This window comes from Rhinolophus ferrumequinum, chromosome 22 (assembly GCF_004115265.2).
Source record: "Rhinolophus ferrumequinum isolate MPI-CBG mRhiFer1 chromosome 22, mRhiFer1_v1.p, whole genome shotgun sequence".
Taxonomy (NCBI): domain Eukaryota; kingdom Metazoa; phylum Chordata; class Mammalia; order Chiroptera; family Rhinolophidae; genus Rhinolophus; species Rhinolophus ferrumequinum.
The window spans coordinates 45810113-45838080 of NC_046305.1; the positions used below are offsets into that span (position 1 = coordinate 45810113).

The window sequence follows — 27968 nt, forward strand, 5'->3', positions numbered from 1 at the left end:
ATATAAAATGAAAACAGTTGTATTGAGTGTTAGAACTTTGGGTGATCTCCTTCTTTTCCCATTTTCCAAATGGTTCGTATTGTTGTTATAATGTCTTTATAATAAAAATAAAGTCCATAAACCTTTCCAGCTGTTCTTTCTGTAAGCCCTTCCAGTTTTGGGCAACGCCAGACACCCTCCCTAACATATTGGTGTCCCCCCGTGCTGTCTAGTCCCAGCTCCTTCGTTCTGCAGCAACTCGGCTAGTGTGGCTACACCACCAGGCTTACTCTCTGGCTTTGCGTGGGTGAGGCTGGGGACACACTCAACCTGCGAGCAGCCTCTTTGTTGCGTCAAGTGACGGTTTTATCACCTTGAACAGAGGATAAACTGATGAATGGCTAGGCTGTGTGTGGACACACTCCCTGTCTCGGGCAGTTCTCGGGCATAAACTGATGAATGCAAAGGGTTCAGGACTCCGATTCTCCTTTATCTCTTGTTGACATAGGTGGTTGGATCCTCCAAAGCTCACATACGGTTTGGATGTAGTGTCAGCTTCTGATGATCTGTTCTATGGAAGGAAGAAATTGGAAACAAACCACCAAGCTATGTGCAGTGCTTATGGTTTGGTTGTGTTCGTCCCAGGCTTTGGGGGAAGAGAAGTGGGAAGAGCAGTGGGAAGAGGAGGAGGGGAACTACTAACATTTAATCGCTAGGCATTATCCCAGGGGCTTGTCAGTGTGTAGCTCACTTACACTCATCAGATAGGCAAGGGTACTGAGACTCCGATAAATAACGTATCCCAGGCACACAGGCTAGAAAAAGGAATTATCCAGTCCCAAAGCACAGTAAGCATGCGCTAACAGGTAATCCACAGAAAAGGAAATCCAAAAACAATCCCTTACCATTAGTCTAGAGCTGACTTTAATCGCCAGAGTTTCTTTTATCATCAGTGGTTCTCAATCAGGGGTGATTTTGATCCCCACCCCCACCCCAGGGGACCTTCGGCAACATCTGGAGACATTTGGGGTGTCATAAGGGCGTGGGGGTTGCTACTGGCATCTCGTAGGTAGAGGCTGTGGATGCTGCTAAATATCCGACAGACCCACCTACCACAACACAGAATCATCTGGACCAAAACGTTAATAGTGTTGAGGTTGAGAAACCCTGTCGTATCATAATGGAACCCAAGGTAACTTACCCCACTCAATTCGTTTCCTGTTCACTTATCACCTTAAGGTTCTATGATTCTGAACAATTCTCAAATAATATAAAGCATCCGAGGTGCTGTTTACTGATCACGCAATTAGGAACCACTCAGCATGTGTAAATTGAATCAATGTGCATACAATTTGGATGACAAGGCCAAGTTTAAATGTGACATTTATGGAAGGAGTTTATAGTGAAATTTGCCAGTAAGAAATTAACAACTTTGCAAGTGTTACCAACTGTGGCTAACCGTAATCTGTGTTAAACGCTACAATGAATAGAGCTAAACATTCACTTGAGTCTCAGGATTCCCATATGTAAAATCAGAAACTTGGCTGTTCTCCGATGAGAAGGTCAAAGTGCTAAGTTTTAACACTAAAGCTGTGTCTGTAAGCAGAGGGTATGTTGCTTTGGTTTGCTGTGGCTTGCCTATTTGGAGGGGCAGCCCACATTAATTTTGTTATTTCTGTGGCATTAAGATGGCCTCTGGAAAACTAGAGCTAATGAATTAGTCAATCTTTTGTGGTTCACCGTAATGTTGTAGGCACAGTATTGTACTAGTATTTGGGAAAGACTCTGAGAAACTCTGCAAAACTAAAAAGGAGTCAGGGATCATCTAATGTAGTCTTTAATCAATCAACTAGTAGTCACTGGATGACCTACTATGTGTCCAATTCCATGCTCAGTGGCATAGAGAGTACTAGACAAGTGCAAAGCATGAGCTTTGTCTTTAAGTAATAAACAATATGGAGAGGAGTTAAGACAAGTGCACAGGAAAAGTATTTCGTGAATTACTGGATTCTAAATTGTGTCGTACAGGCTATCAGTAATGACGGGGTTCAGAGAAGGCTGTATCACACGAAGTTGTTCATAGTTGTCCACGTGTTTACCTCGCCCACTACACTGAAAGCTACCAGAGTGCAGGGACCTAGACACTTTCTACTTTGTATCTACTTTGTGTCTGTCTTGGTGATTAGGCAAAACCTGGCCTGTGGACACCATCTTAATAAGTGAATGGATGATCTCAACAGGAAGTTGACCTTGATCTTGGCCTTGACGTTATAGGAATGTCTCAACCAGTTCCTCTCCCCACCCCACCCCTTGGGATGTCAAAGGAAGTTTGGTAAAACAAAGGTTCCATGGCCAAGTGGAATCATTGGGTTAGAAACAGCTTTCTTTAATCAGAGCTTTCCATAGTCCAGTATGGACTGGGAATTTATAGAAAGATTCACTGATTTGAGGTCAAACTCATTTGATCATGGAAACATTTTGTTACCAAAGATTTGGCAACATAAATTTACCATGAAATTCACACTGAGAATAATTCGTCCGAACTATCCAAAGAAAATACCTTCCTGAATTGACCAATGCTTTGAAAACCAGTATACTGGCGCTCATTCAATTATGATTTGGGGATTTTTCGGGAGAGAGTTAAAAGGAAGTCCTATCCTTTGGAGCCAGGCCTGTGTGAAGGAAAGACCAGGATACTTTTTATGCTGCCCTGAAGTAGCTTTCATAAATGGCCTCTTTGCTGCTTCGGTTTAGAGAACCCTGCTTTGGCCTGACGTAATGGCTTAAGCCTGGATGCACATTGGGGGAAAAAAAAATTGGATGAGTCTTTTCTAAATAGTCCCAGCGGGCTTGTACTTTTATTTTTTAAATGTCTTTTGCCCTGAACTGCTCGATTGGCTGTGATAACATCTCAGCAGACTGTTGACCGCAAAGCAGAGGACCTGGAACAGTGGCTGTAAATCTGCATTTGCTGTGATTCGGGTGGGTTTCCTTGCCTAGTTTCCAATGATGAGGCTCCCGAAGGGCGCACACCCACTAAAAAGGTACACGTAAAAATACCTGGTCTATTAAGTTTCTTTATTAGAAACGTTCTCTTTTTGTACTTTAATGTATCTTTCACATGTACAGTTGTTTTTCCCTTTCTGATCAACTTTCGAAACAAGTCTTCCAGATCCTAAAGGGTTTTTATTAAAAGACAAAGCAGTTGAAAAATCATTGATGGCCAACTGGGGAGTTGAGTAATACGAGGTGTAACAATTCAGTTCACAAAGTCGTCCTAGAAAAAGTGCTACGTACCTCATTGCTGAGTATCACTACAGTCACCTTCGAAGGACTCCCCTTGGGAAGCTATGCACTGACACCAGTGCCTAGTCCACCATTCAATGCAATTTTGGAACTCTTTCTGGAATGGCCATCAGAGCTGTCGTTGTATTACCCTTGATGTCCTGAAGGTCATCAAAATGTTTTCCATTCAATATTTCCTTTATTTTTGGGTAAAGAAAGAAGTCATTGGGGGCCAGGTCAGGTGAGCAGGGAGGGTGTTCCAATACAGTTATTTGTTTGCTGGCTAAAAACTCCCTCACAGACAGTGCCGTGTGAGCTGGTACATTGTCGTGATGCAAGAGCCATGAATTGTCGGCGAAAAGTTCAGGTCGTCTAACTTTTTCACGCAGTCTTTTCAGCACTTCCAAATCGTAAACTTAGTTAACTGTTTGTCCAGTTGGTACAAATGCATAATAAATAATCCCTCTGATTTCAGAAAAGGTTAGCAACATCGTTGCAACAAGTTCGCGAACTTAATTGTCAGACCTCGTATTCTATTACAATCAGGAGCAAATACAAGCAGACGGTGACACATTTTGTGAATTATTTCTATTTAAACATTGGAGCCTGAAGATACAGTTGAAGGCAGAGCTAAATCCATTTTTGCAAGTAGTTTTGATTTTAAGATAAATTTGTGAAACGATTCCTAGCACATGGTGTCATGTTCTGTCCCAACTTATAACTATGACTTTCGTACCTGGATCCCTTCCCAAAGAGCTGGTTTTAGCATAGCCTCACCTGAACTAGGCCTGGGGGCTTGGGTCCTGATGATGGCATTGCAGGAAGGCCCACCCAGTCCAGTATTGCAAATAAATTGGACACAATTCCAAAGTGAAGGGACAGAGTTGTCAGGTTCTGCAGAGTATGGCACGATGAGACAGGAGCAACAATCTTGGTGTGTCTGACTCCCCAAAGTGTTTGCATAGTACTGTGGTGGATTGTGATACACCCTCCCCTCCAAGACAGACCCCGTGCCCCTAAGGGCTCAGGTCCGCTCAGCCCTCCTGCTGTCCCCGGAGCCCGGCTCTGACTGCCTAGGCCTGGCAGAAAGTCACTGCACACAGCTCTGCTGTTCTCTCTGTCACACCAAGCTCCATTTGTGCTGCCCTTTCTCCTCAGCGTTGTTGCCTAAGTTCTAATAAATCACTGGTACCATCTCTCAGAAAAATTAACAAACCCTTTGGGCACATTGCCTCTCAGAGATGCTATGAACTTGGTTTAAGTCCCATCATTTGTGGCTCGTGCTTGGCAATTGTTCAATTGAATTCAACAAACAGGGAACGAGCCCCTGTTCTGCGTAGGTACACCAGGCAGGAATTACGAGGGGAATAAGGGCAGTACCCAGACAACTAAACTGAAGCACGGAATGAAAGTACACTGTCCCCTCACTTGTTTAGCAGATACAGATGGAGCACCTACTATGTGCCAAGTGCCGTTCTAGATTTGGAGATACTGTAGTGAACAGAGCAGAAAAGTCCTCTGCTCTCAGAGAGTTTAGATGCTAGTGGGGGTGGACAGCAAACAAAGAACAAATAAACAAACAAGTCAGTTGGTGAAAAGCACTGGAAAAAACTCAGCATGGTGAAGGTTTGGGATGTACAAGTGGGGAAGTGATAGTTTGGACAGGGACAGTCTTTCCAATGAGGTGCTGCTTCCAAAGAGACCTGAATGAAGTCTGCAAGACAGCCATGTAGAAACGGGGCAGAGAAGATGGCTGGTGTGAAGGTCCTCAGGCAGAAGTCATGCTTGGCAGAGAGCAGCACCCATGTCCCTATGGCTGGGGCTGAGTGATCCCTGGAGAGCGTGGCAGATGCGATCTGAGAGGCAACGAGGGCCAGCTCTTGTAGAACTTTCTGGACCCCGGTGAGGGCTTTGTACTTTATTCTGACAGAGAAAGGAAGCCAAGAAAACGTGTTGAGCAGGAAAGTGACGTGACTTGATAGGTCTTTAAAGGAGCACTCTGGCAGAGCCACACAATGGGAAGCAAGAGCAGAAGCAAAAAGATGGGTCAGGCGGTTCCTGCGATACGCTGGGGGAGAGGTGGCTGTGAGCGGAGCTCGGATGGCATTGCAGGGGAGGTGAGAGCACAGGGTCGCTGGGATATATGGAAGGGATAGTGTGGTGATGAGGATTCCCTGATTGATTGTGACGTGGAAGAGTGAGGAAGAGGAGAACCAAGGATGATGCCAGGCTTTTAGCATCCAGCCAGATGGAGGTGTAATTTACTGAGACGGAGAACGCTGGGAAAGGAGCCAGTGTCAAGGGCAGGATACAGTTTAGGTTTGGACCTGTTAAATTTGAGATCCTTATTGGACATACAAGCGGTGAGTTTGAATAGGCAGTTAATACAGAAATTTGGCATTAAGAGGAAGAGAGGTCAAGGGCTGTAAATATAAATTTTGGAAACACCTAGCTTTGGATCTTGTCTGGGGTGAGGAGCCTGGAGAATTATCTCCCTGCGGTTTATTATATGATTCCATGTCCGACCTTCCTTCTTCTGTAGGTGAAATCAAACAAGTCTCCCCTGTTTGAGACCCCCCCTCACCCCCACGATGTGCCTTCCCTGGTCTTTGGAAGCTTCCTGAAAGCAGAGACTGTCTGATTTAGCTTCCTGTCTCTTCTGCTGCCAAGCATGCGCCTGGCACGTCAGAGGCCACAAACCATTGTAGAGTTGGCATGCCACCTCCTCTACGCCCAGGCTTGTGTTGCATGCTGTGTGATGTTGCAGGTAGTACAGGGCGCCAGTGGGGGTCAGTGTCATCATACAGGGACCAGCAGAGAAACCGAGAGACCGGCTGTCAGAGTGAAAAGAGACCCGCGAATGGCCAGGGCTCTAGGGTCTAGTCTCATCTCTGTTCCTCTGTGGTGCTGGGTGAGTCACCTCACCTCTGGTCGTTTGTACAATGGTCTGGACTGATGGTCTCTAAGGCTCCTTCCAGTCCTAATTCCTGCTTCGCCAACAGAAGCGTTGCTTGTCGGGGCAGCTGGGAAAAGAACGAAGACCTGATGGAGGCGGAGGACTTGAGTTGGGCCCTGGATATTTGCATCACACTTATTTGTCTCAGGTAAATTCCGAGGAGAAGACCATTGCTATCTGCTCATTTGCCCACTTTTTTTTTTTTTTTTTTTGCCAATCTTGGTGCCATCTTTGAAAGAAAATGAAAAAAAAATAAACACACATACACACACACATATACACACACACACACATATATATACATATGTGTATATATATATTCATTTCATTCAATTGAATATATATATTTCATTTATATATATGGCTAATGATAGCTAAGATTTATCAAATATCTTGTATGTGCCCAGAATTGTGGTGAGCACTTTAAATGAATTATCTCACTTAATGCTCATAGTAGCTCTATGAATACTGTTGTTTGCTTTTTGTACAGAATAGGAAACTGAGGCCACACACACGCACACATATTTGCTTAGGTACATCTCAAAAATCAACCAACCAACAAATAAATTCCATCTAACTTAATGTCTTACCCAGGTTACATAATTTTACCCTAGAAAATCTCAAAGAAGGTCAATATAGCTGAGATTAAACTTTTAAATCTTAGAGCAGTTGAACTCATTTATTAACTAGCTAGCATTTGAAGATAAATTTTTCTCAAAGAAATAGAGATAGATAGATAGATAGATAGATAGATAGATAGATAGATAGATAGATAGATTTCCCTATAACCTCAGGATTTGTTTATGACCAGTGGAACATTATTTGGAAATTGAGTGTAATTTTCCCAAACACGTATGTACGATTCCAGATACACCATGCTGTTTTGTTTTGTTTTTATTCCAGTCCCACTTTCTCAGAGATAACTGTTAAACGAGGGCGCATTTGTCTAGATTTGTTTATGGTATTCAAACTTTGACACCACTTGAGCTATCCAGGAGTACTTTATTTTGACATGAGCCTGGCCCCTCAGAGGGTATGATGGAGGAGGGAAGGCCTTCCTCCTTTTGCCCAGTTGGTAAAAATGGAGTTGTGCCTCCAGCGAGGAGACGGATAGTCATGGCTCTTATAATTTTCCAATGTGATGGCAATTGCAGGGAGCCCCCATTTGTTTGCAGGGCAGCTCTGAGGGCTGGGCACCACCTGATTTCAATAAGCCCAGAGAGCGGTTCCATCCCATAACACATTAGCAGGCAGGCACATCTGCTCTGCGTCACATTCCAGAAGCCAACGGAAAGTTGGTCTCGTGAAGCCGTGGTCCAGCTGGACAACAGAAGACAGCAGTTGCTGTTGGATCCTGCCCAACACCTCCCTATAGAGGTCAGGGTTTGACCCAAAAGGCTTCTGGAGCTTAGAGGCCAGGCTGGCATTGTTCTTTATCATTAGTGGTGTTGTCTTGATTAGAAAAAAATTAATCTCTGAAGTCTGGATGCAGAATTCTCAAGTCTGGAATTCCGCCTACATATGGAAAGCAAGACTCACTCAAGGAAACAATGTCACTGTGTTTGTCACCCACGTCCTTGGGGATCTGGCCACGGAGAAGAATTTGCGCTTTATCCGAGTGCTCTTGACCTGGGACTGATAAAGAGCTACCCCCCAGCAGAGGCGCGGTCAGAAGACCCCTGTCAAGTGACTGTGTGGCAGCCAAAGAAACACTCGGTGCTCACTAACTGGAAACACACCCCTGCCCCTGGCAGGCGTCCCGTGTTCACTGCGATGTTTGGATAATGATCAGCAGTAAGATGTTTTATTTAACAATATTTAGACAATGAACACAAAAACATAAACAAGTTAATTATTTCAATGTTAATAAGGAAAGCATCCCTTCATCTTCGGACCACATGCATTTCAGTGGAGTCAATGGGTAACCCTGTGCTGACTTGAGACCTGGTTAGGTGGGCAACGTGGGTCTTCACTTTGGCCTCCCCCAAAGCTGCCCCTCCCTTCCCATCCCCTCTGGAACCTTCCTCCTAGGGCCCATGGGGGCTTCCCAGTGTCAGGATGCAGCTGGGCCAACAGAGCCTTTGTGCTAATTAGCAGAAGGTGGCAGATGCAGCCCGGTGCCAGGGGATGGGATGGTGAGCAGAGCGCTGACTCATCCCCTCGGCTAGATGCCCTAGACAGGGATACAACCTGCACCAACGCCACGGGACTGCCCAGAGTCCCTGCACCTGTGGCTGCCCTCCGGACTGCCTCACTGACTCACGGTACCCAGGCCCCGGCCCCAAATCACTGCGCATTGCCAGAAGGGTCAGTAGCTACCCATGGGTTCCAAGGCAGTGTCAGGAAGGGAACAGGGAGGGGATGCAGCTTCTCTGCAGAGCAGCTGGGGGCCATCTTCATGTCCACCTGCCTTTCTTCTGCATTACTGTGAGTGGCTCACCCTGTGCCAACCCTTTCTCCCCGCACCTGTCATCTCCAGCCACCCTCTCTCCTTTGTTGTGTCCTCCGCATGCTAAACACACAGCACCTGCAAGCAATAAGGGTTCCAGCATCCCCACCTCCCACCATCCTGGCAGCTCACCCGCTGGCCCCTGCCGTCCCAACCACAGCCCCTCTGGGGAGCTTTTCTCCCGGAGCTCATCCTGCCACTCTAAATCTGCAGCTTGACGACCTGAGACGTGAATTCCAGACTAGGCGTTAGAAGTGGATAATGTCACCCTGATCACTCTTGGTTTTGCTTTTAAAAGAAGCCTCCTGGAAACTCACTGTCACCCAAGTGGTGGTGCCTAGAGGGGGCCTATCGGCAGATAATGTTGGGGAGTTTCACAGGACCCCCTAAATCAGTCCCTGCATATGCATGTCTGGCTGTCACTGAGAATCCTGACAGGGAGACTTACTGGTGTCACCCAGATTTCAAAGCTGATTAGAGGTCAAGCTAGTAAGTGGTTGACCTGCCATAGCCAGGGGGCACCTTCCCCGGCCAGGACACCTAGTCTCGGTCAGTGATAGACACTGGACCCCATCCAGGAGCTGGGAGATGATGAGAGGGAAAGGAATAATTCTGTTGATCTGGACACCCCACGTCTTTTCCCATCCAGACCCCATGTTGCTGTTCCTTCACGCTTCTCCATCTCACCATATTGCCTGACTGCCTTTTGGCACCTTCCTTGCACTACTGTCCACAGCCACTGTTTGTTCCCCCCATATTCTTTGTGCACAGCAGACACTACACACACACATACACACCTCACGCACACACATGTGCACAAACATGCACATGTGCACACACACCACAAACACATGCACACACACATGCATGCAAACACACCACACACACATACTACACACACCACACACAATACACACACACTCACACATGCATGCACACACACACCACACAAACGCATGCACACACACATGCATGCAAACACACCACACACACACCACACACAATACACACATATGCACATTTGCGCACACACCACACACATGCATGCACACACACACCACACACAAACGCATGCACACACACATGCATGCAAACACACTACATACACCACACACCACACACACGCACACACACGTGCACACACGCCCACTACACACAACACACACACACGTACACACACAAGCGCACGCGCGTGCGCCCTGGAAACAAAGGTGCTTCCATTGCGAAACTTTGTCTCTGGGCTGTCCACCCGTCCTTGCTGCGTGCCAGTCTTTGTAAGAACTCAAAAGTTACTTTTTTTGTTTGACAAATCTCTTCAGAGAACCAGGGTGCAATGGGAGGGCAAGGGCAGTAGAATCTGTTGTTTTTAAACTTGATCAAATCGTACACATGGTAAGCTCTGACCTCTGCTCACCTGGTACTTCCTGAGCCCAGAAACAGACTGGGAAAAATAGCAGCGGTGCCATCTCCTAATCTCACGCTCTCGGCTGGGCTTTCCGCCCTGGTTCTTGTGCCCCGAGCAGCCCGAGTTATATTAAGGAAGAACAATGTCAGCCTGGCAGCCTCAGCCAGGCCCTGAATTCCTGAGGGGTCAAAGCCTGACTTGAGATCTGCCTGGCTGAGTGTCTCATACAGCGCTGGGCAGGCGTGGGCGGTTGATAAATATCATTAGATGGCAAGGGGTGAGGAAGACTGCAAGAAAGGGCCCTTTCTTAGTTGCTTGCTACTCACTTGCTAGGATGTCCTGGATCCCTGGAGAAGCCAGATGGCCCAGGGTCTGAAATAAACAGCCCCAAGGCCCAAGTCACTTGTTGACAATGCCTTTCTGGGAATAGGCTCTTGGTAGAGTTTCTGCAGGAAGGGGATTAGGCATTTGGCTTAAACGGAAGGGTCTGTGCTGCCCAGAGCTGGGAAGCAGGTGGAATATATGCAGGCTGTGTTGTGTGGTAAAACTGACTCTCCAAAGAGGGGAGGGGGCGCCCTGATTTGTAGCATCTACTGCTTTCCGAAGTTTAAGTACTCCCACCATGGCCAATATCCAGCTCAGTGTGACCTCACTGAGTGTGGAATTGCGAAGAAAAGTTGATGATGGAGCCCGTATGAGCCGGCTCCAGCACCCCACTGTCTGCACCATTTTATGGGATGAAGAAGAAGGACCTCCGTTTACCTTTGGAGCATCTCTCCTCCTCCTGTCTGCCTTTTAGATCTCAAATGAATCACACCTTCCTCCAGGAAGCCTTCCGTGCCTTCCTAATATACCCTCTCGAGCAACATGTGGGTCTCTCACAGCACTGACCAGAGTGGAGACTTCTTCCTTTGTGTGGCTGTGGATCACTGTCTTCCTGACTAATCTGTAAGCCCCATGCAGGACAGAACTGTATATGGTTTTTGTCCACCCTTGTATCACTGGTGCCCAGCACAACCCCTGGCACCAAGATGGTGCTTCATAAATAGCTGATGAAAGAAGAAAGAAAGGAACTGAGACCTGAGCGGGGCTTTGCTACAAACCCTGTAATTTTAGACAAGGCATTTCATCCACTAGCGTTTTGGTTTTTTTTCCTTCTTTCCCCTCACGCCCATCACATATTTTTTAAAAAGGACTGTGATTTCTCCTAAGTCTTTCAATGCTAAGATTCTATGGATCTTTGAGTCAGAAAAGGTAGTGAGGTTTTGAATATTTGTAGCTGCCTGGGTGATGTATGCACTTTAGTGTGTGTGTGTGTTAGAGGGTAGACAGGGGCAGATGGCAGATGCATGCAGAAGGGGAGAAGAAAATCTTTTAAGAAAAGGTTTTTATTTCCTTTCCGTGTCCAAGGCGACCAAGTTATAGAAGAATCCATCTGACAGCCAGTCCTGTGGGATTAGATTCATCCCAGTGATTCTTTTCCCAAAAAGGCTAAAGGCTCCCTTGGTATTAAAATGCAAGTAAAAAGTGCCAATCAGCTCGTAGGTCCCTTGTGGACAGGTCGAAGTCTTAAACATCCTTATGCAGCGAAAGCCCAGGATAGTGCAGGGCAGGGAGAAGCCAGGAATCCCTGCTGAATAGTTAGCTTTAAGACACAGCTCACCTTGGCAGCAAGAACTGGTCCTCATTAACAATTTGGGTGGAAAGAAACGTTCCTCCATTTTTATGTGTTTGCTTGGGGACACATGAGCAGAAACAGCCTGTAGAACATTTTATGAGTGTTGGGAGCTTTGATCATAAATGAGACAACACCACAATTTACTTCTCCCTGAGTCCGAGGGAGCTAGAGGGCCGACGTCTCTGGGATTTCTTTTCTGTCCCAGTCAAGAACTTTCTGGCGGGGGCAATGGCAAAAGCTAAGTTCTGGGTCCCTTTCCCTTTTGCTGGTTGCTGAATAAATTCATTTCAAGGACCCTGGCTTTCTTGCTTTTGTGACCATCCCGGGAATGAGAGGGGAGAGCCAAGTGGGACGACCTCCAGGCCCCTCCAGAAAGGAAAGGAGCTGTTCCCTATGTAGGCACAGCATACCATTGCCTTTACATGGGACAAAGCCACATGGAGGCAGCAAGCAGTGGATCCCAGAAATCTGTGGGAGTGACTGATAGCTGCCTGTAAACGGCCTGTGACAGGAATGGACCCCTGGGGGTGGGGGAGAGCTGTCCTAGCCTATCTTGTGGAATAGTGCTCAGGAACCCAGTTTGGACCTGTCTGTGGAGAAACTTGAGTAAAGAGTTGATGGCAGAACTAGGACGGGGAAGGTAGGTTGTAACAAAACAGTAACAACAGTGACACTAAACTTTTTGAGGCTTATGTACCTGGTGCTATGTTAGCCATTTTATAAGCGTTATTCTCTTTAATCATACAGCAAATTCATTATTACCCGCAATTTACAGATGGCTTAATTGAAGCTAACCCCACAAATGAGCAGTAAATCACAGTGACACCATGACACTGAACTTCTGCCTTCCTTGTCTAGGGATTTCCTCCCAGTGTTTTAAACTCCATTCCCCCTTTTTTTTAAAATAAATTTTATTGGGGAATATTGGGGAACAGTGTGTTTCTCCAGGGCCCATCCATTCCCTTTTTAAAGGGATCAAATATATGGCGATGGAAGGAGAGCTGACTCTGGATGGTGAACACACAATGTGATCTATAGACGTATCACAGAATTGTACACCTGAAACCTATGTAACTTTACTAACCATTGTCACCCCAATAAACTTTAATTGAAAAACAAAACAACAACAAGAAACTCCATTCCCTTTCCTTCTCACTTTACAAAGACCTCAAATTCCAAAATTTTTCCAGGAGTCCTAACTGACACCTGAAATTTTACTTGCCAAGATTTTAATAATATAATGAAAATAGCTGCCATTTGTCAAACAGCTTTTACATGCTGTTCCATATATTGTCTCATTTAACCACTGCTTTATAGAGAGGTGGTGTTATTAGTCCAATTTTGCAGTTCAGGAGCCAGAATCAGAAGGAGTTCATATAATGTATTTAAAGTCACACAATCGGTGGGAAGAAAGGAACTTGTACGGGCTTGGTTATCTTGCGGAGTAGTCCATGGCCTTCTGACCGAATGTGACGGCTGCTGAAAGCATTTGCTCCCAGGAAAGCAGCACCCTGAGTCTTTATCAGCCATGTATTTCTTAGTATGAATGAAAGGTCCAAGATCACCTTTTGATGGAGTAGAAGTTTGAAAGGATCAAACCTTTGTATACCAAGAAGGAGGCCCCAATGACAAGTTGGCAGACAGGTTTTGTGAACAAAAAAGTCAAAGGGGTGTGTCAGTGGTTCTCTGAGGGAGCAGAAGAGGGATGGTCAGCTCTGCATGTTTTATGGCTTCCGAGGCTGTGTGACAGACAGACTCGTCACCGTAGGCCCACGAGGCACACGGGGCCCAGGCAGCTAGGAGATGATGTGTGAGGGAAAAAATCCCTATTTCTAGCAACTGAGTCAGGGCGAAATTAGACATAAAGGTAATCCAGCACATCCGAATTTCATCGTCATTATATCATTCTTCAGGCCTTGTAAATGTTTATAATGATATTTTTGGTAGGTAGGGGTAAGCTGTCTACATCTGAGGTGTATTATTTTAAACCTACATTTATAGACTAATAAAATGAGGTACTGGCCAGCTAATCTCTTGTAGTCATATACTCAGGAGTATCCAGGCAGCAAAATGAAGCAGTTATGAGTAAGTGTCCTGAGGTGGCCCTGAGGGCACAGACGCTGACCATACCGTGTCACTTGGACGAGATGTGGGGATGATCACAGCTGTGTACCTGGGACCAGGCATCCCCTCCCAGGGAGACTCCATGATCGACACACCTGGGAAATCTGAGACCTTGGAAAGAGGATGCATGACATGCACCCCACCCCCCCGTTTCCCTCAAGAACTGGACACCCCCCTCCTTATAGTGAGGTGGTACCGGTGACCAACCTGGGGTGGTGGGAGCACCCACTCTTCACCTGGCATGTGCTAAACACAGACTATATACATCGTCATGTGTGGCATTACAAGAATTACTTTTTTTATCCGAAGCACAGGACCAGTGTTTGAAAATGGGTCCATGTTTGGAACCAAGATCCTCCTGGAACCATGATTCTCATAATTATCTCACAGAGTACCAACTAGATACACGTCAGTTGTGTCTACTGCCTGGCTGCCTGGGAGGTTTGGTTTTGCCACTCACTGGTCTTTCCAGTGCCCCAGCTCCAGCTTCAGCCCCGTCACTTGACTCCTGGAAAATTGATGGTGGAAGAACTTCCAGTTCCTTCTCTAGAAACTACTATCAGCCCTCAAGATGAGCTGATTCAGAGATTCTCCCCTGGAGATGCCTGCTCTTCCCTCCCAGGCGCCTCCGTCCCTCTACACTGTGTTCTGCTCCTGAGCCGAACCAACTAGAGCTTCGATTTCTCCTTCCTGCTCCTGCTTTTCCCCCACTCACCTCTCTGTCCTGGCTCCTTTCTTCAGTCACACATCTCGGGCCCCTGAGCCCTCCAGCTTTGCTCTCTATCCTATTGAATATTAAACTTCACAACTGGCTGTAATCTACACGAGGGCCGCTAGGTACATTCACGCTTGAGAGGAGGCTGAGCCTCCAAATCCCTGTTCCACCTTGGGCCAGCTTAGCTGCAGGAGTGGAGACTCCAGAAACTTGCATTGCAGCCTGTGTCACACCTACTCCAGGAAGCCTTCCCCAAAGTGCTGCATCCCACTGATCTCCTCCTTTCCTAACCTTCTGTAGTAAACATGTGTGTGCCACACTTATGAACTATTCATCCATTCAACCAACACTCCTTGAGCTCCTACTATGTGATAAAGCACTTGATGGGCACAAAAGTTTCTGCCCTCATTCTTACATGCCTATGGAAGCGAGAGATAATTAACAAGAAAACAAACACTAGAATGAAGTATTATGAAATACCTTTGGCTAGGGGATAGAGTCTACTGGTGGCAGGGTTTGGTGGGGGTTGGGATAGATATTGTAAATGAAGGTGTCACCTGAACGGACCTAAATGATGAACAAAAGCTAACTATGTGAAGAAGATCTGTGGGTCAGAGTGTCCCAAACAGAGGAAACGGCAAGTGCAAAGGCCCTGAGATCAATGTGTTGAAGACATAGCAAGAAGGTCAGTGTGGCTGCCACATAGCAGACAAGGAGTGACAGCATGTTGGAGAGAGAGTCAGCGCCAGATCCTATGAAGGCAGGGTTTCTCCACCTCAATCCTGTTGCCATTTTGAGCCAGATAATTCTCTGTTGTGGGGGGCTGCTCTGTGCATTGTGGAATGTTAAGCTTCATCCTTGGCACCTACTCACTAGCTGCCTGTATCACCCCACCACACAAACACAACACACACACACACTTGTGACAATTAAAAATGTCTCCAGGCATTGCCAAATGTCCCCTGGGAGAAAAATCACTCCCAGTTAAGAACCACTGAAACCAGGCCATGGAAAGAGTATGGATTTTATTCTACATGTAACGGAGGGTTGAGAACTGGGAAGTAACGTGACATGATTTACATTTTTAAAAGGGCACTGTGACTGTTGTTGGGTTAAAAGGCTGTAAGGAAACAAGAGTGGAGGCAGGGAGACCGTGAGGAAGTTTCTGTAGTCGTCTGGGGGAGAGGGGATAGTGGTTTGGACGAAGAGGGTGTAGTGAGATGGTGAGAAGTGGTTAGATTCAGAATTCATTTTCAAGCTAGTAGGACTTGCTGGTGAATTAAATATGAAAGGTGATGAGGAAGGCAGAATCAAGGATGCTTTCTAGATTTGGGGTCTGACCAACGTGCGAATAATGATGTCGTTCACTAAAATGGGGAGGGATGCCTACAGGAAGACTTGAAGAAGAGCACGAAGTTTGGGGGTCAGAGATTCTAAATTTGACATGTCCATTAGATATCCAAGTGGACATGGCAGTACAATATAAGAGCCTGGAGCCCAGGGAAGAGGTCCAAATTGAAAGTAAACATCCAGAAGTCATAGATCATATTTAATGCCTAGGGAGCATGAGATCACCTACAAAGACAGTGACACAGAAAAGCAAGGAAGCTGGACTGAGCCCCAGGGCGCTCCCATATTTAGAGGTCAGGAGAAGAGGCTGGCAAAGGAGGCAGAGGAAGAGGCCCAAGACAAAGAAGGGACATGAGGAAAGCTGGCCCTGTAACTCCATCTGCTTTAGACCAGCCTCAGCCAGTCACCAGTTAGTCGGGGAGCGCCTGAGGTATTCATTTGCGTTCTATGTCAATGACCCTTCCAAAGCCCGGTTCTGAACAACCCAGTGACGTAGCAGAAGTCACCTCGTTTAATCCTGACACTAAGAAGTAAGTGCTGTTCGTCCTAGTCATGTGTTTTCAGCCCCACTCGTGGGCCTTGGAGAGTCTGATTCCACTTTCATTCTTTTGGCCTTTGGCCTCTGCTTCACAGGGGCCTGGCCCAGGCTTCCATTCCCACCGTGGTGGGAGCTGCTCATTTCTGCCCAGGCTTCGGTGAAGTGCTTTCACATCTGCTCCTGCGTGGGATGGGCAGATGGGAGCATGTAGGGCAAGCGGCTGTCGCGGTCCCTCACCCACCAAAAGCACAGCGGGCACGGGTACCTGCAGTCTGACACTCTGTGTTTGGGGCTCTCACATCTTACCTCTTACACCTACAGCCAAACTGTTTCCCCAGCTGGCAACCATATTCAATGCAACAGCCCTTTCCAGTACATAGGGGCGATATTATTCTCATTTTACAGATTAAGAAACAGAGGCCCAGAGACGTTCTGTGATTTGGCCATGTTACACAGCGAGGAGAAGCCTGAGCCAGGAATAAATCCCGGGTGTCCCGAACTGCAGTATTACTGAGTTGAAATAAATAATCTCTACCTGACTTAACCATGATTTTTTTTCTTACATAACCACTTTTCCAATCCATAAAATAAATAAACTTCATAAATAAGGTTTGTGGAATTTCCCCAAGCACAAGTATGGCCAGTCTGACGTCTGTCCATAATCATTTAAGAAGTTGAAATGACTAGAAGGTGGATATTTAAACATTTTTAAATTACTTCTTTTCTTAATCATTGGGTACTTGAAAAAGAAAAAGGTGCTTTGAAACATATTTGTTGCTTTATGAAGCCCTCCGCTTTCTGATATGTCCCAATCTTTTTTTAGAAAACTGCAAAAGAACAAAGCTTAATGAAAAGCCCCACCCCCAAAATATTGTCTTTCATTTCCAAGATACAGAGATGCTGACACATGGCCATGAAATCTGGAGTCAGGTTTTGGTGTCTGACTTCGTCAAAAAGGAAAAGGAAAACATTTCTAAGTGTTCACACTTTCTCCATCAAAGAACAGACACAACCCTCTTGAACCCAGATGAAAAGAAAGGTAATCATTTCATGCCTAGGAAACATTCTTGGTGGTGTGTCATGTCCTGGGACAATTGATTCCATTTGTCACTGCACGTTTCACATAGGGTAGAAAAATGCCTTTTTAGTTTTCCTTTTGGGCCCAGAAGAAGTAAGTCAGCATTTGCTTTGTCCTTAAAAACAAAACAAAACAAACAGACAAAAATAACCCCAAAAAACCCCAGGTGCAATAGCGATGAATTTAGATAGCCTCTTGGCTGCCCTGCTTGGCTCAATGTTGTCCACCCGCCTGGGTGAGAAGAAGCTGGGTATGATGTGACAAATGTCTCTCTTCTGTTATAAATGTTATTTACAATGTGCAACTGGCCGGGTGACATTAATTTTACAGGGAATGATAGCATGAGTGGTGGAGAGGAGAGAAGGACACTCAGAGAGATGAAAATTATCCTGGAACCAAGTCCATTTTCTCCCTTCTGCTCCCCTTCTGCCCCTCTGCTTAGCAACCTCAAAATAGAGATGTCTTAACTGCCTAGAGAGGAGCGTTAAATCTTTGGTCTTGACAGGAACTCCACATTTGAGGAGATGTCACTAATAATCCTTTTTGAGTCTCAGTGGTGAAAACGGGGCCCAGAGGGAGGGCAGAGAGTTGGAATGAGCCCCAGGGGAGCATGGGAAATACAGAAAAGGGGAAAAGGTGAAGCTTCCTCATGAAAAAAGAGGCAGGCAGTTTGTCATTGTTGATCTGTCCTCAGGGGCGGCATTAGCTAGGCTCTCAAGAAAATTAGGACATGTCACCTTTGTGGCTCCAGAGTAGAATCTTGGTGTGGGTCACTCATATACCCTCCTCCACTGGGAAGGGAAGAGAGGTCTGGAGTCATTGACAGATTGCGGGCTGGGTTGAGGGCTGGAGTGAGGATTGAGGGTTTGGTTTCCCTGAAGGTGTCAGCTCCAGTTCCACACTGGGAGCCTTTAAGCTGTTTCTACCAGGGGAAAAACTTAAATCCTCCGCCTCGGGGCAGCCTGGCAGCCTCGCTCATGAGAAAATGTTAGGCTCCCTGCTCCAGGCAGGGCTTCTTAAGAATTTGACAATGTCAACATTTTAATGGTATCTTAGCCCCGTTGTCCTTATAAAAATATATGGGGGGAAAGGATGTGATTTGTGGGAACAGAAGCTCGTTCCAGAGCGACCGCCCCCAACGAGGACCAAAGCATTTCCCCTGCTCACAACGCCAGAAGGGCAGCGATACCGCTGTGATGGTGCCCAGTGACAGGACAAGGATGTCTTGTGCCCCTTGGACACCTGCTGTCATGGTCGTGTCCGGAGAACAGAATCACAGAGAGGTGGTTCTGCAAGCATGAAGTGGGAGAAAGATGGAACAGAAGGTGGGAACAAAGATAAGATGGGATTGTTAGTGTTTCTTTGCTGGGTTTTTGCCAGAGAAACAGCAAACCTCAGGGATAAAAACATGTAGGGAAGTCACAGTTCTGATGAGGTTGAGGAGTCTCAAAGAAGAAGATAGAGAAAGAGGAGGAGGAGGAGAAGAAAGGAAAGGAGCAGGAGAGGAGGAAGAAGGAGAAGACAGACGATGATATCAGCTGTCACTTGCTGAGAGGCTCCTAGGTGGCAGGCTGCGTACCAGGCACTTTGTACCTCATTGTCACAACCGTCCCTCGAGGGGGTGAGCAATCTGACCTTATCGAACAGGACATTGAATCTAAGAAAGCTTAAGTTACCCGAGATCATACAGCGAGGAATCACAGAGCTGGCATTTCACCCCAAGTGTGTCTGCCTTCGGAGCTATGTCCTTCTCTAAACCATGCTGTCATCTATACCAGGAGTTGTTAAGCTTTTTAAACCATGACTCACAGTGAAGAAATACATTTTCCATCATGATCCAGTTTGCACATGTACATGTGTAAACGTATATAACTAAATCAGAAGTTTCATGAATACTTTCTCTTGGTACATTGATTTAAAAAAAAAACAAAAACCTTGACTCTCCTTTTAAAAAGGAGGAAGGGAGGGAGGAAGAGAGGGAGAGAGAGAGAGAGAGAGAGAAAGAAAGCGAGAGAGAGAAAGAGAGCGAGAGCGAGAGAGAGTTGTAGCAGTAAATTCATCTCACATTTTCATAATGGGTCTCAATCTGATCTGTACTTGGCGAAACATTTTCCTTTCCTTTAGTCTATGGCTGTCGATATTTGAAATGTTTGCAACTTCCTGCTTGATCTTGTTGAATGCTGAGCAGCAGCGTTGCTTCTGAGGTATGCTGATAATTATGTCCTCTGGACCATCCCTCTGGTGAGGGGCCACCGTTAATCAAATATTTCAGAAATTACAAATATCTGACAAAGCCGTTCGTTTGGAAAAGAGTCAGCCTAGGAAACCATCCAGAAAGCATAATCGCTGATCTCAGGCACTGACCAGTAATATTTTAAGCAGTTGATTCATACTTTCACGAAGGCAATGATTTTCACTGTTTTCAGAACCTAAAGGTCTTGTCTGCTCTGACCGGGCAATGCACAGTCACCATCTAACAATAAATGCCAAAGGAAGATAAAAATACAGGGGGTTGTGGGGACTCGATCGGTCCACCATCAAAAGTAGGGTTGTCTTTTTCGATTTGGGATGCGTACACCCAGGATCTGAAATCAGATTGCTTTGCCGGGGCGTGTGTCTGTCTCCACCCTGGTTTGGGATTTGGGGTATGGTTTTGTTTCAACAGCTAGGGGCAGTGACCGGGTTGGTTGAATCAGATTTAGGTCATGGAAAGTGAAGTGCAGATCAGGAGGCTCAGCGCGAGTCAGCCCTGGTGAGCCGCCGACGAGGTGACTTCATCCCAAGCCATGCGCTCACTAATTGAGAAAACATGTTCCAGTGATGGCCTCATGCAAAAATCCAGATTTACAATTTTTCTTTCTTTCTTTCTTTTTTTTTTTTAATTCCTAAGAATTCCTTGAATATTTGCCGTGCGTGTCTATACAGCCTCCCGGAGTACTTTTCCTTCTGACGGAGCAGAGCTGTTTTTCTGCTGTGGCTCACGTCAGATTTTTTAAAGGGTGGGATTCTGACGAGTGGGCACACGGACGCAGGCCTTGGGGAGATGCAGGAAGAGGGCAGGAGAGGAGAAAAATAACCTGCATCTTCTGTCCTTTTCCTGGGGCAGAAAAAATGCCATTGAGCGGGAGGGGAGTCGTAGAAGAGGGAAAAGGGGATCAAATATACGGTGATGGAAGGAGAACTGCCTCTGGGTGGTGAACACACAATGAGATAGATAGAGGATGTATTACAGAACTGTACATTTGAAACCTATATAATTTTACTAACCAATGTCACCCCAATACATTTAATAAAAAATAAAAAAAAATAAAAAGAACAAAAGCAATTGAGACCCAAGTTCTTGTAAAGCAACTTTCTTCGAAGCTCAGTGAGGGACCCTTCCTAGCCTCTGCCCCTTCATTCATAAAACCCATGGGGCAGCTAAACCCCACCCATTCTAGCACTGGGAACAGAGCTCAGGCTTACCAGGCACTTGGTACACTCCAGGCAAAGTAAGGGTGTTCCAGCATCCTCCCTTATCCTCACAGCTACCCTCTGGCATTATGATTCCCTTTTACAGATAAGGAAACTGAGGCTTAGAGGGATTCAAGAATGTTGTCATAGAACAAATAAGAGGCGGAGCTTCGAGCTGAAGCTAATTCTGTCTGATTTGTGACAGGGCTTCTTCTAGAAAATCTACCAGCCCAAAGGACATCCCTTCCTCCAGGAAGCCTCCCCGGAGAGCACCACATCATTCAGCCCTCTCCCTTCTTGCAGTTCTAGCACTTTGTCCATTTCTAGCCCTTCTGATACTGCTCTCAATGGCTCCAAATGTGTTCATCGAGATGAGGAGGTGAAAAAGCCTGCTCACAGATTTTTGTTGGGTCTGCACGAATGTTTTGCAAGTGAAGAAATTGTACATTCAAATGCAAAGTTTTGCCTTTTCTTGAAAAGTTGGACCTACAACCCTGCAAAGCAGCATGCGGCCTGTCCCTTTCGACGGGGCCAGTCCACTGTAGTTTACCACAGCCTGTCCCTTTCGATGGGGCCAATCCACTGTAGTTTACCACAGACCCCCCCCAGGTCATGGCCTTATCTCATGCGCATTATCGGATAAGCCTCTAAAGCCATTTTCATCGTGGCGCTTGAGCAAGCTCCTTGGGCAGGATCATGATTTATGTTTATAATGATTCTCCCACAGTACTCAGTCCCCTAGTTAGCATATTAATAAAGATGTTAATTGGGAGAAGGAAAATCAGTTCAGTGGCCTGGTAGCCAGTGGCGTGGGGACTGTCCCCACTTTAACCACAGGTCATATTCAATTCAGCCACAGCTGTTCAGCGCCGGATCCTCTGGGCGCCCTGCTACCATAGAAAAATTCACAGCCTCCTTCTCTTGTAAACTTGATCAGATACAAAAAATGCTAAAGACACCAATTGTTGGAGGAGGAGGAGTTGTTACGTGGGGTGAGGGACCAAAACACTCTGAAAGCTGCCAGTACAAGTGGCCATTCTCACGAAATGCCTTATTTAGAGAGCATTGCATAACATTTCTAAAATAAAAGTCTGAGGAGACGTTTGCCTCTGAAAGAAAATTATAGGCGGATCTCCACGACTCTCTTTTTACCAGGATATGATGAGGCAAAGAAAATTCAGAAGAGGAAGAGACTGGTTAAAAGTCTATCGACATGAGAATGTTAATTACAGAAGGTCGAAATATAGACATAAAAAAAAGAGAGATGATATTGTCTGATCTGAAGTGGGAAAGCATGAAGAGAGGACCCTCTCAGATCAGTCCCACTGGGGGAGAACATGAGGGAAAGGAACTCATCATGTCTGTGAGGTGCCTACTGTGTGCTGGCCTATGCTGGTGTTCGCCCGACATCATACCACCTACTGTGTACAATAGCCCAGCAGAGGAGATACTACTGTTCTCTCTGTTTTACGGAAGAACGGGTACAGGAGATGTCCTCCTGCATCTCCTTCCTCTCTGCTTACCTAGTTCAGCATCCTTCAGGCAGCTGGAGCCCAGCATGACTGTCCCTCCCTTCAAAATCACAGTGCCAAGCGGGCCTGCCTCTCTTGGCATCTCCCACACACCGTGGGGGTTCCTTACAAGGTTATTGACAGAGATAAGACGGTGCCCCAGTGTGTTCACCTCCCAGCCAGGTCTCCTCAGGTCCAAACATGGGATGGCGTCTCACCAGGCGGGGCAAGAGAGACATGCAAGTCGCTGTAACTGCATCTCAGATCCACAGCGATGAGGGGCTGAGACAAGACCTCCCTGCACCCCCAACCTGAGCTGAGCTCTCATCACGGCTTCCCCCGGGTGGTCCTCCCTGGGCTCCCTCCGGAACAGCACGCAGCAAGCCGACAGATGACACATAACGAACCCTGGCTACTGACGGAAAAGTCAAAGAAAATGGGAAAATCAGCCCGTCTGTCCCAAATAGCAAATACTCTGTGGTTCCCGGGAAAGTGCTCAGTAGTAGTGGATTGTAACGGCCCTCCACGTGGAACGGCTTTGGTGGGAAGCTTGGGCGGTTCATTCCCACCGACTTCAGACCAGATCCCTCCATCTGCAGGGCTCTCCACCTGCAAAAGCCACCACCGGCGGTGCCAAAACATCTCCATCTGCTGAGCCTGGTGGTGAATTTTCAGGGAAACTCCTCTGGTCTTGCAAACTGGCTCTGACTAATACTGCTAATAAAAAGGTTTTCCACAAGTGAAAGAGGTTGGCCAAACTCTTGGGCCATTCAAAAAGCGTTTGCTCATCCCCCCTGACAGACTGTGTTATCAGACTCGTCTCAACCTCAGAGAGATCTCCTTAGGTCTCCTGGTCTTATTTATTTATTTTTTTTCCTGCCTCATCGGAAATCAACTCCAAACTCGACCAGCCCTCCTGCTTCGGTAATTTTCTCTCTACCTGGGGGTAAGTGGCAAGTGGGTGTTCCTGTAATAGCCTCCAAAGATACTCATTTTAGCCCTGTGCACTATGAATAACCAAACGGTTCTCTTTTTTGTCCTCCAGTGAGACCTTGGGGAAAAGGTAAAGATGACATGAGCTGTTCTCCTTGAGAATAAACCCACTGCTACTACAAACACCAACCCTTCAGGCTAGCATTGCTGGCCTATTTTGTTTTCAATCAAGTGTCACATCATTCTCACAGCTTGGCACAGTTGTATTAATTTGATACCAACACGTACCCATGTTGTATTAAGTGCTGTCAGTGCTGGGAAGGGTTCTACTTCCTTGTCCTCTCATTCAGGGAAGGGACCTCCTGGTGTCAGAGTGTGGTCCACTTAGTATAGGAGGGAGGGATCTCCCCCCAGGGCCGTGGACACCTGGGGCAAGCAACCTGCCTGTGTTTTCAATAACATATGGCCCAGAAGGAAGCTGCCATGCTCTAATACCACCTGTCCCTTTCCCCACTCATTCTGGTTTCCTTTTCAGGTGGGTCATTTGTAGTCACACTCCATTGACAAAAGACAAAGCATGACACCTGCTGGGACCACAGCACGGAAGGCCCCATCAATGACTTCCTGGAGTCGGAAATGCTGGTTCTTAAAGGTCAAGCCCAGGGCTGGCCTTCTGAAGCCCAACTCAGTGATTAAATAGAGACCCCCCATGAGGGCCTGGAAGAAGGGGCCTTACTGGTGATTTCCAAGGGCGTTCTCACCGCGAAACAGTATTATCCTTTTAATAAGCAGTGAGCCAAAAATGGTGTTGGGGGGGGGGTGGGTTTGGTTGTCACCATGACGTCTGGCATTTAGTAGGCAAGGAGGAGATACTAAGCATCCTGCATTATGTCAATAGGTCATACTTCACCAAGAATTGTCCCCAACTGCCAGTAGCCCATCAAGAAACATTATTAATTCAATGCACTTGTCCTATAAATTAGGAAAAATTAAACCCGAGAAGTTTAGTGACTTGCTTAAGGTCACAAAGCCACTTTCCCTCCTGTCTCAGAGCTTGGGAAACTACCATCGGAAGTTTACCCAAAATACTGGAGAAAAATGTCAAGAGATCATCGTAACGTTTCAATCTGATTCTGACTGTGTCATAGTCTGAGGCCAACAGTCCCTGGGGACACCTCAAAAACATGTCAAGTAGCCCACAGAGGAACCATGAAAACATCACAAAGCCTGAGAATGTCTTCTTTATTGTAAGCTTTCATGATCTGGTCTTGGCCAAACTTTGTGTCTGAAGGGCTATTCCTCCTTGGCTCAAACAGTGACAATCCTGTGTACACCCAACGGAAAGGCCAGTCACCCCCAATCCTCAGTTTCTCCAGCTGCATTTCTGCCTTAGGGCCATCCCGGTTTTACTGCTATTTAGAGTGAGGGTGCCCACTGTCAGGAAGCAGGTCGCTGGGCATGTGTTGGGGAGGGTCGTCCATCTCCATGTATTTGCCTGATGCCCCGTATGCTGTTCTGTGAAACTGGTCCATCACAGAGTTGATTTCTCGGGACGGCTAAGCCTGAGGGCTGATGGTGTAGCTGATGGTTTGCAAGATCAGAGGGGCCAAAGAAAGAGAAACCCTCTGGGGATATGAGTTGTTTGCTGAGAGACTTTAAGTGAATCTTCAGCAAGCCTTCCTCGGCCTCCTGAGAGCAGAAAGTATTTGCTGCCAGCAAAGGTCTCCAAGACCCACCTGCTCTGAACCCCGAAGTCTCTATGAGGCCTTATAGGGAGAAGACAAATGGCTGGGCCTCTAGTCCCTGGTGTGACAGTGATGTGTGCCTGGGGGCCCGGGCCTGGCCCCTGCTCCATGCAGAGCAGGGAAGAACAGCAGCCATGTGTTCTTTGCAGTTTCTCTGTGGTCCCAAAGCTGCTGCCACTACAACTGGACACTCTTTGAATGTGCAGAAGTCTGCTCAGCACTGATTTAAAAGTGAAGTTGTGCGATTTTCTCAGTCGTTTAATCTCAGTGACGATGAGAAACTTCCCTCGGGCTGCAGCCCTGCCCTGCCCTACCCTCCCTGCTGATGTCGGCAGCTGGGGCCCCCTTCCTGGCCAAGGCACAGGTTTCTCCACATAAGAGAAGCGGAGTGTGAAGCTTTAGCACCTCCTCCCTCTGGTACTCTGGGTGGCCAGTGGGAGAAGGTGAGACCCTCACTCCTTGAGAAAGGCTAAGGATACAGAAAGTCACCAATAGTAGGATGACTGCCCTGAGAGGACCCAGTTTCCAAATGCTCTTAGTGGGCCTGGGCTCAGGGAAGGGCTGGCACCAGAGCCGGTTCCAAAATCCTCTGAGACACTCCTACAGTTCTTTCAAAACACGTGTCCCCGCGCCTCAGAGACCTTAGTTTCCCATTTGTGGTGACTCCTAACATTTTTCCCTTCAAGGCTGCCGGTTTTTTCACCTACATAAAAATGTTGGAGAGAGATAGGGGGAGAGGTTTAGCAGCACATGAAGTTAGCCCCAGGGCCCTCCAATGACCCAAGTAGGAGGAACAGTGATTTCTTCTGTGAGTCAGTGCCAGCAGGGCAGGTTTCAGCCCCCAGACCACTCACTCGCCAGTCCTGGGTGCCCTCTGAACCTCTGGAACACTGCCCATCATGGATTGACATTTGGGTTGCCCAGGCTGACATATATGACTTATGCCACAGAAGAGACCCATGCAGGTCTAATGCAGACTTTCTAGACTTTCCTCTGCGGCTCTGCAGAGGGAGAAAGTTTCAGACATTCGGTAGGAAGCTGTAAACACGTCGCAAGAAATATTCCCTGCTGGCAGACTTAACTGACAGCTTCAAGAGTCTGAAGACCCTGGAGAAAAGTTATTGGTAGGCCCTCCACCACCATTTCTGAGTTTGCAGAATGCAACTGGCTGTGCATGTGGGGGAGGAGGGGCCCGGAATTGGCAGTGGGTACGCCCAGCGGATGGAGCCAGGATAATTAATCAAATGCCTTTACTCCAGGATTTCCACTAGCCTCAGATGATTGACAGGGCAGAGACACCCAGGAGAGCACTATTTTGGTTTCCAGCTGGGAACGTGCACGAAGTTTTCCTTAATACCCACAGCACCCCAAAGGCTTTGCTGTAATGCACTTTAATGCATGAAACACCCATAAATTATCCTTCAAACAGTTACAACTTCCAACCTGGAACAACTTGGAAAAACCAGCCTAGCAAGCAGGCTCTTTTTTAATCGCTCAAGTCACAAGAGAAGAGAAAGTTCAAGCAGAAAACACCTTCCATGAGAATCTCAGGGATTTCTTTTTTTTTCTTTTTCTTTTTGAGAGAGTAAGAAGAGTTGTAATCAAACAGAGCAAAGCCTCTGTGGTTTCTGCTGGCTCAAAGGTGCCGTCCCCTCACCCCTGAGTCCTCTCTGCCCTGGGTCTTTGCCTCCAGGACCTAAGGCGCTGCCCACCTCAGCCCTCCACGCCAGCTTCTCCCACAACTGGCAGCAGACAGCTGGCGGTGAGGCGTGTGACCCAAGTAGCCCAGCGACTTCGGTCCACCCGGATCCGTGGAGGTCTCTTGGTGTGCAAGGTTCCTCCATTAAGCCCCGGGGGCCTTCATTTCGAACTCTCAGCCCTCCAGCAATGAGGAGAAGACCCCAAAGACCCTGCCTCCATTCCTGGCATCAGATTCAGCGTGCCCTGCCTCGCTGGTCCCCTTACCTGGGGGGCAGCGTAGCACTTTCCGGACTAGGCGCACAGCCCAGACCTCGCGCGCGATGCTCTCGCCCTCCGCGGTGCAGCCCACCCTCTGGCCCGCGCATCCCTCTCTCCACGCTCATCTGCTCTCCCTCACTTGCGCGCTGTCCCTTTCTAGCACTCGAGCTAGTAGTGTCTGGCACCGCGCGGGACTACTGCAGGCGCCAGGGTGGCCTCCGGGACTTCGGGCCACGGGGAGACCGGGAACTTCAAGACCAGAGAGCGCGCTGCTTCCCCCTGCTCGCCGGCTCGCCTGCCAAGGCTCCCGCACTCCTGCGCCCACTCGGGACACTCCTCTCACCACTGCACCTCAGCCCGTGGGATCCTCGGGGGTGCCCGGAGATCTTACCAGGCTGGGAGCCAGGCACTGTCTCCCGGGAGCTCCTCCCCGCCCGCCAGCACCCCTGCCCACGCTGCGCCCCTCTCGGGGCTCCGCTCCAGGCTGCAGGACTCACCCAGCGCTGCGCTCCTCTCCGGCTCCCGGCGCACTCTGCGGTGCAGGAGCTCCGAACGGCTTCAACACTGGCTTCTGGAATTCTTAGCCCCTCCTCCCGGACTCCTCCTCACTTCAGTCTGCCCCGGGCACGGCCCGCCCCAGGCCCACACCTGCTGGTGCTGGACTGAGGTGCCCGGCTGTCGGGGGTCCTGGGGATTAGCGATCAGCTCCCAGGAGGGCTGAGTCTCCCCAGTCAGGGAAGGGTTCAAAGCCCCAGAAGTCAAAGGGAACCACACAGGTCGGAGGGACTGTGCGAGCCCAGCACAGGCAGG

General features: G+C 47.6%; 1 protein-coding gene across 1 annotated transcript in view; it reads right to left on the reverse strand.

Moving 5' to 3' along the window:
- NGF (nerve growth factor) overlaps window positions 1–27713 on the reverse strand; it is a 51239-nt gene extending 23526 nt beyond the window's left edge. Inside the window, exon 1 of the mRNA XM_033093056.1 lies at window positions 27656–27713. The gene's annotated coding sequence lies outside the window, so the exon portion shown is untranslated. The remainder of the gene's footprint in view (window positions 1–27655) is intronic.
- Window positions 27714–27968: the final 255 nt, after the last annotated feature.